This window comes from Equus przewalskii, chromosome 22, assembly GCF_037783145.1.
Source record: "Equus przewalskii isolate Varuska chromosome 22, EquPr2, whole genome shotgun sequence".
NCBI classification, from domain to species: domain Eukaryota; kingdom Metazoa; phylum Chordata; class Mammalia; order Perissodactyla; family Equidae; genus Equus; species Equus przewalskii.
In genome coordinates, this window is record NC_091852.1 from 5,572,079 (window position 1) to 5,587,863 (window position 15,785).

General features: G+C 42.2%; 2 long non-coding RNA genes across 4 annotated transcripts in view; both read left to right on the forward strand.

Moving 5' to 3' along the window:
* The window catches only part of LOC103560043 (uncharacterized), a 224,494-nt gene that overhangs the window by 115,114 nt on the left and 93,595 nt on the right, over positions 1–15,785 (forward strand). The gene's annotated exons all lie outside the window — the stretch shown is intronic.
* Positions 2,928–4,259, forward strand: LOC139078783 (uncharacterized). The gene is made up of 3 exons (XR_011531897.1): positions 2,928–3,049; positions 3,645–3,705; positions 3,985–4,259. It is a non-coding gene; the product is annotated as an uncharacterized lncRNA (long non-coding RNA).

The window sequence follows — 15,785 nt, forward strand, 5'->3', positions numbered from 1 at the left end:
TACATTTAGTGATTTTTTAAAAAAATAGTCAGATTAATATCTACAATGTTTGTAACCATTTACTATTCATTTTATTCTTTTTCCTTCCCAGTTTTTCTGGCTTTTCTGGTTTTAAACAAGCATTTTATATGATTCCATTTTGTCTGTTCTCTTAGCATACTGATTATCCTTCTTTAAAAAAATATTTCAGTGGTTGCCCTAGAGTTTGTAATATACATTTACAACTAATCTAAGTCCCTTGAACACTCTTTTCATTCATTTCACTTATCCATACACTATAAACATGTAATACATCATCATCATTATTATTTTTATTAGGTCAATTGAGAATGAGAAAAATAAAGGTCCTATTTCACCTTCATTTATTCCTTTTTTCTCTTTCTTTCCTTTATGTAGATCCGAGTTATCATTTCCTTCTCCCTGAAGAATTGTTTTTAACATTTATTGCAGGGCAGGTCTGCTACTGACAAATTCCCTCAATTTTTGTTTGTCTAAGAAAGTTTTTATTTCTCTTTCACTTCTGAAGTATAATTTCACTAGACAAAAAATTATAGGTTGATGGGTGTTTTTTCTTTCAGCTCTACATATTTCCCTCCACTCTCTTCTTGCTTGCATGGTTTATGATGAGAAGACCACAATTCTTATCCTTGTTCTTCTAGATCTAGAGTTGTTTATTTTCCTCTGGATTCTTTCAAGATTTTATCTTGTGATTTCTTACAGTATGAATATGATATGTCTAGGTATACAGTTTTTTAGTATTTATCTTGTTTTCTTCTGAGCTTCCACAATCTATGGCTAAACTATCATTAATTTCGGAAAATCCTTGGCCACTATTACTCCAAATATTTCTTCTTCTCTGATCTTTTTTCTCCTTCTGGTATTCCAATTACATGTACGTGAAACATTTTGAAACTGTCTCACAGTTCCTGGATATTCTGGGTTTTAAAATTTTTAACAACTCTTTTCCTCTTTGCATTTCAATTTGCAAAGTTTCTGTTGATATATATTCAAACTCATGTGTTCTTTCCTTGGCTATATGCAATCTACAGATGAGTCAATCAAAGGCATTCTTCATTTCTCTTACAGTGTTTTTGGTTTTTAACATTTCCTTTTGATTCATGCTTAAGAGTTTCCCTCTCTCTGCTTACATTCCTCATCTGTTCTTGTGTGCTGTCTACTTTTCCACTAGAGCCCCTAACATATTAATCATCGTTATTTTAGATTCAGTGTATGATAATTCCAAAAGCTGTGTCACATCTAAATGTAGATCTGGTGCTTGCTTTGTCTCTTCAGACTGATTTTTCTTGCATTTTACCATGCCTTGTAATATTTCGTTGAAAGCAGACATGATGTATTGGGTAATAGGAACTGAAGTAAATAGACCTTTACTGTGAAGTTTTGTTAATCTGCCTAGGTGTTGGGGTGTGTTTAATATTTCCTGTAGCTGTACATGTCAGAGGCTTCAATTTCCTCTAGTGTCCTTGTTTCTGTCTTTCCTGGTGTCTTTAGGTTTCCCTAAATCTCATCCTTAAGTAGAGCCTATGCCTTGGAGCTCCTTCAGCCATGATCCTTTTACTTCACTGGTGTGCTGTGGATGTGGTGATAAGGTGTTGGAGGTGGGGATATGATTAAATCTCAGCCTTTTAGTAGGCCTGCGTCTCTGGGTTGTGATGTTCACAAGTGCTTCTATTTTATTCTTCTTTTCACTCTTTACATGAGACAGGAAGGCTGGAGGGGGTTGTAGTTAGGTAATTCCTTTCTCCCATGTGGGATAAGGCTTGGTAGTTTTTGCCCTGCTAAGTAGGCTTCTGTTATGGAGAACATTCAAGGGATATTTCAATGTTTTCAAAATGGTTACTTTCTCTCTCCCAACCCTCCCCCACCAGAAACATCAGAGTTTCTTCATGGTCTCTTCACTGTGAGAACATGGTGGAGTTCCTGATGGTAAAATCTGTGAATAAGTTGGGGGCCCCAATAAGAGAGTGACCCCAGGAGTTTCTCACTCTCATGCTAGCCCACACACATCCTTGAGGATTTGTCAAAGTGTCCCTTTAAGTGTTTCTACCAGTTTATGACTCTAGCATTTCTGCTCCAGGTGAGCTAATCTCGACTGGAATTCTTGCATTCACCCCGTCTGGATTTTGGGTAGTGGTTTGCCCTGTGACCTCAATTCTCCGAAGGCTCCAAGAAAAGTAACTGATTTAAAGTTTGTTCAGCTTTTTGCTTCTTCTAAAGACTGGACAGATGACTCCAAAGCTCTTCAAAATGTCAGAGCTGGAACCGGAAGCCACCTCTCAAAAAATGATTATTTACTTTCCCATTCCTCTTCCCACATTGCTAAATGAGTTTGGTTTGGTCAGAGAGACAACTAAAGAGGGAAGTCTGAGGAGAGGATAGAATGTCATTCTTTTAGGGGAAGAGACTGGGCAGAACTAGGGGTTAGGGAGGACTAAGGTTTCCAACTGAAGCTCACAGACCCTCTGGGTGTGGTGGAGGATTCCAGAATAAAACTCCATACAATGATTTCATGGCCATGGATTGGGTTATTTAGAGAGTTTGGGATCTATGCAGGAGAACAGAGTTCCCAACACTGGATCATGAGTCACATTCACCTGTCAGGCGTCATTTTTATCTGGCTGATCAGAAGAGCAGGGCTGAGCCTCTGAGCAGAGGCTGGAGTCTGAGCTCTGTCCAGGACACATGGTCTATCTGAGGGACCACAGGCGTGTCTGTTGACCTCAGAGTCTATGCCCTCCTTGAGCAGAGGACTTCTGACTCAGAATACCAAGTTGTAGACCTCATAGACAAAATCTTTCTTCGAGTTGTTCAAAGAAGGAAAAATGGAAATACTTTATCATTAAAAAAATTAATAACAGGAAGGAACACAAAGTTCTGTTCATTAAAGTAGGCATATTATTCATGGATAATGAGTATCTGAGTTTCCTAGAGAGAGAAGGGAGAGAAATGAGTCCCAGCTTCTGATTCTTTTCTTTTTGTTCTCAGCGTAAGGGCACAGCCAAGAGGAGAAGGAAAGTTGGAACATCAGGAGGTAAGTTTCTGCTTATTCCATCTAAGCTCTCCAAGGATGACTCTTCCTGTCCTTTCCATGAGGTCCCAGGTCCATGACTTCTGAGGATGTCAGTTGCTAGCTACAGTCCCTGTCAGAAAACAGAGCCCTCAGAGGAGAGGCTCATGGGAAGGCAGTCAGAACCTGAAACGCTTCTCAGATTCCTGCTCTCCCCACCTCTAGGCATGAAGCAGTGATGAACCTGGACACTGGGTGTTGCCCAATAGGTGGCCATGTTAGATGTCAAGAGTCAGAGCTTCTGTCTCCTGACCTCGTGAAAGTACTTGACTTCCTGGACTAGAAACACTTGCTTTGAGGTAACCATTGACCTGTGTTCCTCACATGGTGGTTTCGAGCATCACATGAGATAATGTATGTGAAGGTACTTTACAAATGAAGCAACATACACATATGAACCTTGTTAATATCATTGACCATTTGACCTCATCTGCTGATTCTTGGGGCCTTCAGAGTTTAATGTCCCAAAGGTCTCCCATAAAAGGGACTCCTATGGGAGTCCATACTAACACCTATGCTTTGACCCACTCCCTCCATAACCCGACTCCTGGTTTCCCAGGTTGGAGACACTACAAGAGGGAAACAGAGGACATAAGGAAGCTGATTTCCATTCTGAAAAGGTAAGCAGTCTTTCCACTTCTTTCCTGATTCCTCTTTAGCATGTTCTCTGCAATTCCAGGGATTCAGTGCAGCCTGCCCTAGTCATGCCAGGGGGTTGCCATAGGAACGGGTATGTGAATGAAGGCCTTGGGGTGAGCGCTGCTGAGTGTGTTGTGAAGTCATGGATGTGGGGCAATGTGAAGGGGCAGCAGGCTTCAGGTGGCCCCTACCCCCCCAGGCCAGCGGGTCCTCCTTTCTTCTGGTCCTGGCTGCAGCTTTGTACCTCCTGTCTCCCACAGCCCTTCAGGCCAGCATCATGATACCACCCGCTTTCATCAACTGTTATGTCCAGACCCCTCCTGTGAGGTGTGTAATAGCACAACTGCAGAAGTCAATCGGCTGTTGTTCCTGGAAGACCTGAAAGATGATACCCTCTCTGTGTCCTCTTTGGCTTCCACAGCTTCTGTGACTGAGTCATCATTCACTCTGTCCTCTGCCTTCTCAGAAGTCCCTCCAGGAGGCCTAACACCAGCCCCTCCACCTGAGCCTTCCCCAACACCCCCCTCCATTCTTTTTCATTGTGTGTTCCTTAAAAAATAATATTCTCTAACATACAGCACAGTAATCTCTCTCAGTAAATTTAAAATTGGTATAAAACTTTTTAACTAATCTTTCATTCCTATTCTGGTTTTGTCAGTTTACTGAATAATGTTCTTTGTGGCTTTTTTTTTAAAGCTATGTTACAGTATTCCGCCCAGAATCACAATACTGCGTTTAGTTGTCATGTGTATTTAGTCTCCTTTAATCTGGATTAGTTTCTCAGTCTTTCTTTTTTATGACAAGGCCATTTTTGAAGAATATATTCAATGTGTCATTCTTATAACCCCTTCTCATCTGGAAATTCTTTTGGTGGAGCTTATCTCACTCAGACTTTAAAGGATGTTTTTACAATTGTGAGTCCTAGGAACCTTAGTGGCAGCCAGGACCAGATTTGCTATCAAAAAGCAATGCCAGATATGCAAAAATATGTGGAGAGACTTTTTCAAACAGAGACACCTCTTGCAATTGAGGGAGGGTCTGTGAGAATGGTGGGCTTGAAGTGTACCTTCCTGACGGGTGGAGACGATCATGAAGCTGTGGCTGGAGAAGACGGGGAAAGAAAGGACCTGTCATTACTGGTAAACCCTCTCACATGGGAGGGAAAGGACTAGGTGTCTGTGTCCAAGACTGATCCATCAGACTCAGCGAGGGAATGTGGGCAGGCAGAGGGAGGACATGACGCAGAGCTTCATTTCAGCAGCTTATCACTAAATAATGAATCTGTAAAAGTTATAAGTATTAAATGACTAGGTAGCATGGGGAAATGAAATAAATACATATACACCATCAACGAAAATGACACTATTATTTAAAAAGGTATAAAGATGCCAATAGGAATTTTGGTGAAAAGATAGAAAGTATAGAGGAAAAAAATCATAGAACTTTTAATGGAAGACGTAATGCAAAGCGTTCCTGGACCCAATTCCAACACGTGTATGTGGAGGCTTCCCCACACCAACAAGCAGTTCTTGGACGCCAGCAGGGTGTCTGGGAATTCAACTCAATTCTGACACCTGTCTACTCAGAGAGAGAATCAGATTCCACAGGTAAAGGCTCAGTGCCACAAGACCACCCTCCACTTCAGACACCAGCTGCAAGCCCAGGTGGTTACCTGGGCTTCTAAGTGGCTCAAACTGGAGGTTTCAATGACCCCCTCCAACTCAGGATGCCAATCTCAAGTTCAGGTTGTTACGTGTACTTATGACTGACCAGCTACAAATCAGAGTTTCCCAGGACCCCCTCCTCAGCTTTGATTAATTCACTAAAACAGCTCACAGAACTCAGGGAAACACTCACCTACGTTTACCAGTTTATTAAAGGATACGATAAAGGATACAGAGGAATATCCAGATGGAAGAGACACACAGGGCAAGGTACGAGACATGCAGAGCTTCCAGGCCCAATCAGTATGCCACTCTGCCAGCATCTCCGTGTGTTAACCCAGCCAGAAGTTCTCCAAAAAAGGGCCAACGAATTGTCCTTTTGGGTCTTTAATGGGGTTTCATTACATCATCCTGACTGACTAAGTCATTGGCCATTGGTAACTGATTGAATCTCAAGCCCTCCTCCCCTCCCCGGAAATCACGATGGGACTGAAAGTTCCAATCCTCCGATCACATGGCTGGTTCTTTTGGCAACCAGTCCCCCACTCTTGGATGGTGTCCAAAAGTCAACTTCATTAGCATAAATAAGAAATTCCAAGGGTTTGGGGAACTGTGAACCAGCAACTGAAGACTGAGACCACATATTTATGAGAAATATATTTTGGTCACCTGAATGACCAAATGCGTATTTCTTATTAATTAATCACAACGCAGTCTGTCCCCTGGTCTTCGAACACAGATTGCTTACGGCAAAATAATCACAAAAATCAAAATATACAGGCACATTACTAGAATCTCATTCAGTCATTAGTAACTATCTAGTCGATGATATCATAGGAAAATGTCTCCCAGGGCAAGCCCACTCAGGTTTGCTGGCTTCCATTCGATGCTCCCAGGTTCCAAAGGCAGGAGTGGTGTCAATAATATATGGCTTCACCCTTTCAGGCATCTTGTATAATTGAGCTAAGAGACAATTCTGGCTCTTGCTGAGCCTCTTTTGAGGTGTTAATGTAATGTTGGATTTTCCCAGTTACGCAACCCATTTATTCATTCCTTTACCCATAGCTACCATTTTTCTTTCTCTCCAGTTATACCCAAACTTTTCCACCTTTGGAAAATATAAGGTTTTCCTTGCACTCGTGTAGATTGTAGGCAGCAATACTAGTCTAGCAAGAGTCTCTCCCTAAGTCCACCTCTACTCAGATAGGGTAAAGTTAGATGGATGCAGAACTAGTGGGCTATCTTTACCATCAGGCATTATAGCTGCTTTCACTGTTAGCCCAAATTTTGCCCAGTGGGCTGAAAACACATCCTGCCCCATCAGGCCCTCAGGAATTGTGACATAAAGGTAGAAAAGAAAAAAGTTGAGATGATGAGGGGAAGAAAGAGTACCAGCACGTTCCCCACTCCCTCTTCCCTAGAATCACCAGAAGAACAGACAAATCTATCCACTGGGGACACTCTTTCAGCCCCACTCATGTTCATGCTGAGTGTGAGCACACACTTGTGAAGGCATGTAAGCCAGCCCTTCATGCCTTTATATTCCCCCGTTTTAGACAACCAATATTTTAATTGCCTGTTTCAATTCTCTATAAAATTACTACCCTGAGGAGGATATGTCTCTGCACATTGTTGGACATTATGGGCTGTAAATTGCATTCCTTGTTCTGAAGAAATGACAGTCAGCCATTCAAATTGGTGCACTATCTTCTCTTCCAGTTCTTTTATAACGCTCTGAGCATTTGTATCTACAACTGGGTAAGCAAACCCAGTCCAGAGTCAGTGTCTATTCCTGTTAGGGCCCATTTATAGCCCCCCAAGACTACCAGCATCAGTCTCATTTGCGAGCTATGTTCAGGGCCTTCCTACCAAAGAATCTGCCACAGAGCCATCTGCAATCTCCATCTATCTTCTTGGCAGGCAGAACAGTTCTTATTGGCATTTGTGCCTCACAGGGTGCAATAGGACTCTGTCTAAATTCAGCCCATTTCTGCATTGCTGCAGTGCCCCCATGTCCACTCATTCCAGGGACCCAGGTGTGCACCTCAAGTGGACACACAGGGCTATCTGTTTGTGGATCCCAATCACCTTCCAGATCTAGAAGAGAGTTCGTCTGATGGGCATCAACACGTGCTAGCTTAACACACCTCTCAAAGTTCCACAGGGCCATGCCCCATTCAGGCATCCCTTTAATAGGCCAAGTTTCCATTGCCCTTCTACCTGATCATATGGCCAAACCATTGGCTACTGCACATGCATCAGTAAAAAACCAAACACAGGGGCTTTTACCACTGTTCAATTCTTCCTCCTGGGAAAAGAGCATGCAATTTAGCCCACTGAGCTGATTTGTTTTTTTACCATGTTGGATCAGAATGGTGACCTTCCAAACAGGACATTGTCCGTTCACCATGGAACTGCCATCTACAAGCCAAGTAGCTCTTTGTTAGTCAGTCAAGGGCTCTTTACAGGGCACTGTCCAAGTGACAATAGAATCAGGCAGCTCCTCATGCAGTTCCAGTGGCAGTCCTAGGGAAAAACAGTTCCCTGCTTGTACTGCCTCCTTACATTCCCCAGGCAGCATGAACCTGTATAAAGCAGTTGCACTTTATTGTGGAATGTTTCTGGGCACTTCCAGCCCCATTAAGCTGTTTCTCTGACACATCAAAAACACTGTGGGTATTTCAGGTTTCAAGATCATTATGTGTCCTACAGTCTAAGAGGTGGCTTCAATTAACAATGTCAGATAGCAAGGTAGTAAATGCCCCTCAAATGGAAACTCTCTAGTCCAAAGTCCCAGTAGTTGATGCTGGGAGGTGCTCCCAGGCTCTTGCCATAAGCCCCAGTCTATGCCCCACGTACGGCTATTGCACAGAGATTTTGCCCCACCAGCACTCCAGCTTCTACTCCACACTACGTATGCTCAGGCAATCTTACTGGTTCCCATTTACCATGTCCAATTAATATTGCTCGAAGGGAGAATTTACATGCCTTCTGTTTTACAATACTTGGTAGGGAGAACGTTCCCCAGTGAGATACAACTCCCATCCCCATAATACAATCAAGCAAAACAGATGCAACCACTTCACATAAAGCCTGTTCAAACATACCAATTCTCCTACAAACTTTTATGTTAGTTCCATCAACTCCTACATTCTTAACTATAGCCTCTATCAGGACTTCACTCTACAGGTTTTGGTTTCACAATTCTAGGTAAGGGAAGTGTTCCCCGGTCAGACACACTACCCATTCCCATAAAACAGTCAGGTACAGGAGACCTAACTTCTTTACATAAAACCTGCTTAAACACTCGAACTTTCATAATCCTATCAAACATTACATTTTTATGTTCTCTCATTCTAATTGTAGTCTGAGTCAGGGCCTTCCCAGTGGCTTTTGGTATGACAGTTCATGGGCCTCCTGTATCAAGGAGTCCTGGGAACGTCTCTTCTCCACCCCTTGACCATTGTACCCGCTTTTGTGCAAAAGGCTTTGGATCCCCAGCAAGGGGTCAAGCCAAGGGACCCTGGGTCTTGGTCAATCTTCAACTTGATTAATCTTCCTAACCATTTCCCCAAGGGATACGTGGTTAGGTTTCTGGTTGCAGTCTTTCCCTTCTGTTTTAAATTCCCCCAAACTGGGGTAAATAGAGCAGACTTGTTTGGGGCCTTTTAATGTTGGGAGACCAACAAGGAGCCCCATTGGTCTAACCCGTCTCTGTTAGTGCTGCATTAACACCTTTGTTTCAACTCCATCAATGGCATTTTATTCATGCCATGTTTCAATAACCATCTGAAGACTTCCACTCTGCTGGGTCGAGTCCCTTGACTCTCCCTATTTTATTAATTACTTTAATGTTCTTGGAATTAGTAGGACCCACATGGGGAAGCTGAGATAGCAAATCTGATCAGCCTTCTCGAACTATTGTTCAATTTTGTAGTAGTAAAGTTACATAGGGTGCCCATGCAACAGGGCCCCCTTAATCACTGCATTTATCATGACCTGGGTAATGGACACATTCAGCAGGTGAATGTCCCAGTCCTCATAAAGCTGGTCCCACATGGCCTGCATATGAAGCATATCAGCTGCTTCATCTGGGGGTTCCATTTGGCATTTATAGGGAGAGTTGGACAGTCCTCTTTCTCAGTATAACATGCTTTACAGTGGCTTTTATCCAGTCCACCAGGCTGGCTGTTCCCTTAGGAATAACCTTCTATGTGTCTGGATCACATACAGCCAACTGTAGATTGTTCAATAGTGAGTTGCAGTTTCTGCATTAACCCAAACCTACTCTTCCAGTCTGCAGCATCAAAACCAAAGACACGGCCCCCAAATTGGTTACTCTCACAATCCATTTTGGTAAAGCCTCTTCAGGAAGTTGATGATACCAACCCACAAAATGAGTCAGTTCCTTCACACTATATCCCCAGGTTCCAGTTGTTTCTTGGTTTTGCCCTCCCCTACATGAATGACCTTCTTGGTGACCACAGGTCTTAGAGGTACTCTCGGTTGCCCTTGCATAATTTTTCCTTTTCTAGGAGGCTTTGAGGCTAATGGCTGAAGCTCAGATCCACCCAGATCTGAGAGCTTGGTTCAGCATCAAGTCCTGACCCAACACATTCTTTTACTTTCATTTTGGCTATTACAGGTAGCAATAACCAGGAAATCGTCTATTTAGCATGCTTCTTAGTATTTTGCATTTCCTTACACATCCAAGGAGTCAGCTCCTCAGGAATCAGGTCAACTACCATTTCTAAATTCCACTGTAACTGGTGGATTCCCCCCCAAAATCCCACAGACAGTGATTCTCTATTCCTGGATTGGGTTATTTAGAGAGTTTGCGATTTCTGTAGGAGAACAGGGTACCCCAGTACTCCAAATCTGGGCACTTCAAGCCCTTTGGAGGAAGCTCTAAGTCTCTTCATGGAGACAAGTTGGAACAGAAAATTCAGTGGGAACAGCAAATTCAGCCCCATCCTGGCCACCGCACCTGTGGGCAAGGAAGGACTGGGGACTCTGAGACAATCGCCCTCTGGTATCAACCATGAGCTTGCTGAGGATGTTCAAAGAAGTAAGGGTGCCAGACAGACTCTTCTGCCTGTCACACATGGCACCACAGGCAAAACAAGTCAGAGACAGACTCAACTAGGCAACAGACGTACACCAAAGCTGCCTGCAAGGCAAGCTGGGGCTGGACATGTGCCAAAGGATAAGAGTGTGAGTTCCAGGAATGGAGTAGAAAAACAACAGGGCAGAAAGGTGGAGAAGTCAGAACCTTTCTCCGTGCTCAATGTGTCCAGGGAGATATTCAGGGCTGAGGAGCTCAATGCTCTTCAATCAAAAACTGGAGACATCTTGACAACCGGCAAGTTGGGAAGCCCCCAAATGTTAAACGCAAATGAGATTAAAGTAGAAACTGCTGTGACCACTGAAAGCCCCCCACCGGAAAGACTAGTTCCCCAAGATCCTAAGTCATCAGTCCTTAAAGAACAGCTGTTTGGTGAGTTAAAGTCTAAACTGGAGAAGTGGGAGCAAAGCCAGCTCCAAGGCCAACCCACTGATGGGTGCCTTGTCTCAGAGAGCTTGACTTACGAGGCCTCACTGACTCATGCTCAGGGTGTCTCACTGGGGACATGGGAACTTCCCAGGTGCTGCATGTCCATTTGGAGGACAGAGGAATCATCCTGGAGCAGCAGCAGGAGCCTTGGGTCCCTAAGAAAGTCTTAAGGAGGTGCCAGGATAAGAATTTCCCATCAGCTGCAAAGCAGAAGAGCTTGGTGGAGAGAATGCAGGGTTGGCGACATTCCAACCTAGAAGGAAGAGTTTCCCTGCTCAGGACATGGCATTAGTGGAGACGGTTGGGAGCAAGTCTTCCCAGACCCCATCACAGAAGGGACAGTCTCCTCCTGAAAACCTTTTCAGAAAAAAAAAAGAATCGCTTTTTGCAATGACTTCATCCTGGGATAAAATGCAAAAGGCAAGAGAATTTCAAGGAAAACGGCACCCCTATTTCATCTGTGCAGAGCAAAGGCCTAGTTAAAAGGAGAGCTGCTTTTACCAGGATGACTGAAGCTGAGAAGATCATGACAGACACTGTGAAGTTCCCAGAGGAGAAACCGGGGCTTCTAAAAGGTGACCCATCCCCTGGAGCTCTTTTTGAAAAATATAGAATTATATATAGAAATAGATACTGGCCTTGTAGCCTCTCAGCTCCTGTCTCCCAACAGGAGGCCTGGCCTGAGAAGATGCTCAGAGGCCTGGGGGAAGGGGGTGCTGTGCCTGCTGAACACAGGCCCCCTTTGCCATGCACACTCAACAGAATTCTACCCAGCTGACCACAGTAATTAATGGAGTAACAATATTGACATGTTGAGGCTCCACCTTGCACTGGCTACCTGGCCTTGCACAAGTACCCTAAGTCTCACATCTCATCTATTATGTATGGAGATACTAATAATGTACCAATAGGGTTGGCCCTGAGAACTGGAATGAACGAGTAAAGGGCTGTGAACAGTGTTAAGGGCTAATGTTCAGGAATGGGCAGGAGGCCCTGATGCAGTTACCACATGGACCATGCCAGCCTCCAGAGAGCCCGATGCCTTGGAAGTGCCTGCACAGGTCAGAAGGACAGTGACACATCAAGGTGGCAGTGCATACATAAATTAAGAAGTCATCATCTCTGATTCTCTGCAGGACAAGTGACTATAAGAAGGATGTTCACAATCTGCTGGTTGTTTTCAGAAGAGCCAACAAAAGTTTTAACTTCCCCTGGGACCTATCAGTGAGTCTAATAGGAATGGTTTCTGGGAACCCCAGGTAAAACCCCATAAAGGCATTAATGTCAGTGGACAGAGACGGTAGAGGCAGAACTGTTTGTCATGCCCTGCAAGATCCAGGATGGCAGGACACGAGGCTCTCCAGAACAAAGGACGGTAGGCTTTTTATAGGGCAGAATATATCAGGCAACTGCCTTCAGTTGCAGGTATTGATACAGTCATGCTTGTATTGAGGGCCCACTATGTGTCCAGATTCTGTGTTAATTAGGAACTGTAACCGTGGTTATCATAGTAAGGGGTGGAAGAGAATCCTTTTTGTGACTGTTCCCTTATTAGGAATTATTATTTAGCAAATAGAAAGATGGAAAAGTAGAGGGAAGAACTTTATAGACTTCTACCTTCAAACAATTACTGTTAACGTTTTGATGCATCTCTTTCCAGATTTTGCTATGCCTATTTTTACATTGTTTAAATAATATGTACTTTAAAAGAAAAACACACTATCATAAACATTTTTGTTATTATAGTCTTTCATAAATAACATTTTCAATGATAACATCCTATTAAGTGGTAGAATATTAAATTCTACTTTTTCTTAACATTTGGGTAGTTTCTAATTTTTTGAAATTTTAATATTTTGCTCCCCATGTTGGATCATAATTGTACTTGCTTATAAACGGCCCTATTCCAAATAGCATAGGGCTTTTCCTAAATGGCTGATTAACCCAGGGTTCTGCCCTAGGCCAATTGGCTTTTCTCTTTCTCCAGCCTCCTTACATGAGTTATCCCCTCATGTGGTTAGCTATGTCAGTGCTAGATTCTCCTGAGTTTCAGGCCAATGAAACCAACTGCTTGCTAAACATCCTCAAGGTACAATCTTCCAAACTTAACCCATTGTCTTCCTCTGCCCCCAACCTTCTTTTACTCTTATATTCCCAGTATCAATTAGTAGCACCTGGACACCCAAGCAAGAAACACAAGAGCCATCCTATACTCCTTTCTCTTCATTTTCTCCATAGCTAGTCAGCTACTAGGTGATGAAATGGAAAAATATGCTGGGCAGAGAAATCCTAGGGTTCTCATAGTCTATTCCATCCCTGCCAAATAGACTGTAAGATCCTTGAGGTCATAAGCTGTATTGTTGAAATTAACTTTTAATCATATTAGTAATATATGTTCACATTATCTGAGCCAAAGTTAAAACATTCCCATTAAGACTAAATATCCCATTCCACATCAAATTTTTAATTTATTTACTTACTTGCTATTTATATCAATACAGACTCCTGGTTTCCTATTTGATTAAAGTCAGTCTGTTACTATCAATAGTTATTTTGGTGCCCAAATTGTCACAGCTTGAGCTAGTTACTTCAATCTGCCTTCTGCATTCTTCTGATTTTTAGCATTTCTTACTTTCTGGCACAATAGGATGTTTCAAGCTCTTCATATACTTTTCCCTGCACCAGCCCTAGCTTCAGCTATTTCTCCAAGTAGCCCTGATTCCTTTAATGGAGAATGGTATTTAGAAGCCAAGATCAGGGTGCTAGATGTGCTCATTATTATTGGGATGTTGCTTCTTCTAGGTCCAATCAGTGGACAAAGCTAGAAAATATGTATACATACATACATATATATATATATATATATATATATATACACACACACATATATACATACATACACACACGCACCCACATACACGTGCTTTCACACATTTAATCAATTATTTCTCTATACAGCAATGTTGAAAATTGTGAGTTCACACTAGTCCAGTTGCAATCCAACACTGTAGGGTTTATTCTAGTTTTCTTCCTTCCCATGTTTGCAATTTCTTTCTCCAACAATGAGAAATATGGTTCCATTATCCTTAATATGTTTGCATAATCAATCTGTATGTAAGAAATCTATCATCGCTACGACCGTCCCCTCCATGTGTGGCTGTCCTCTTCTACCACTTGTGCTTAGACAACAACTTGCCAGGGTGCTGTATTATGTAGACACCACCACCTGCACCAGGCAACCAGTCTATGCCAAGGTCCTCTTCACCCACTTGGGCTCTGACACTCTGCTCTGGGACAATGCAACACCTCTCTATCCACCCCCTTTATCTCCCTTTTGTGTGGATGCCTATTATTCTTGGCTCACCTAAGGGCTGTAAGAATGAATTATTCAGGAAAGGAAAAGAAAGAGAAATACTATATCCCACCACCCCAGCTTTAATGAGGCATAACTCACATGCAAAAAACTGCACATATTTAAAATGTACAACTTAATGAATTTTGATAATGAAATAATCACAATCAAGATAACAAACACATTCATTTTGAGTTTTTTGAAATTAAACTTTTACTTTGAGATAAGTGTAGATTTGCATGCAGTTGTAAGAAATAGGAGAGAGATCTCATGTACACTTTATCATTTTCCCTCAATCATAACATCTTACAATACAATACTATAATACCACAGCCAAGATATTGACAGTGATATAGTTGAGACACAGAATATTTCTATCACCACAAGTATCCCTCACGTTGCCATTTTATAGACACACTCACTTTCTTCCTGCCCCTACTCTCCCAATCTGTTTTCTATTTTTATAATTTTGCCATTTCAATAATATTTTATATAAATGGAATCATATACTATACAACTTGATGGAATTGGCTGTTTTTACTCAGCTTAATTCTCTGGAGACTCTTCTAGGCTGTCATGTATATCAATAGTTCATTGTTTTTTATTGCTGAGTAGTATTCCGTGGGATAGATGTACTACAGTTTAACTGCCAGTTGAATAACAGCTGTGTTGTTTCCAGTTTTGGCTGTTACAATGAAAGCTTCTATGAACATGTGTGTGTAGTTTTTTGTGTGAACATAGGTCTTCATTTCTTTGTGATAAATGCCCAGAAATGTAATCACTGAGTGGTATGGTAGTTGCATGGTTAGTTTTTTAAGAATCTGTGAAACTGTGGCTGTACCATTTTAAATTTCCATCAGCATTATATGAGTAATCCAATTTCTCCTCATCCTTGCCAGCGTTTGGTATTGTCATTATTTAAACTTTTTGAACGATTATAGTGATATCTCATTGTGGCTTTAACTTGCATTTCCTGAATGACTGACAACGGCGAACATTTTCACATGCTTATTTGCCATCTGTATATCTTCTTGGGTGCAATGTCTCTTCATGTTTTTGCTCATGTTCTAATTAGGCTGTTTGCTTTCTTACTGTTGAGTTGCCAGAGTTCTTTATATAATGTTGATACCAGCCCTATATTGGATATGTGGTTTGCAAATATTTTCTCCTAGTCTATCCACCTGTCTTTTCACCCTCATAACAGGGTCTTTTGCAGAGCAATAGTTTTAAGGTTTGATGAAGTTCAATATACCAATTTTTCCTTTTACGTTCATAGTTTTGGTGTCACATCCAAAGACTCTTTGCCAAGTCTTAGAACTTGAAGACTTTCTCCTGTTTTTTTCTAAAAGTTTTTTGTTAAAGGTATGCTTTTTGATGAGGAAGACTTCTCTGTGTGTTTCTGCCACAACATGGCTTGATGAGCAGTGTGTAGGTCTGTTTCCAGGATCCAAACTAGCGAACGCCCAGCCGCCAAAGTGGAGTGCACGAACT